Below are 297 nucleotides of genomic sequence, written 5' to 3' on the forward strand. Positions count from 1 at the left end.
TGCCATGAGGTGAAACCATAGTCCGAAGATGCCACAGCCTCTCTCAGATACTTCAACACGTGGAAACTGACAGAGCAGTTTAGAGGCATCCGGAAACGCTGCCCTGAGTACCGGACAACTGCGGTAAAGTCTTTGTCGATAAGAATGCTTTGGGACTCGAGTCCCATGGCCGGAATTGTTCTGGCTTAAACTCCTCGATTGCAGTGGGCGAGGAGTAGAAGGACGGTCGTTTCTGGAGGAAGGGGCGTGTTGAACAAACTTGTGCGTTGACCGGAAAGCGTCGGTGCGCGCAGGGAG

The sequence above is a fragment of the Phytophthora infestans genome, genomic scaffold, assembly GCF_000142945.1.
Source record: "Phytophthora infestans T30-4 supercont1.340 genomic scaffold, whole genome shotgun sequence".
Taxonomy (NCBI): domain Eukaryota; phylum Oomycota; class Peronosporomycetes; order Peronosporales; family Peronosporaceae; genus Phytophthora; species Phytophthora infestans.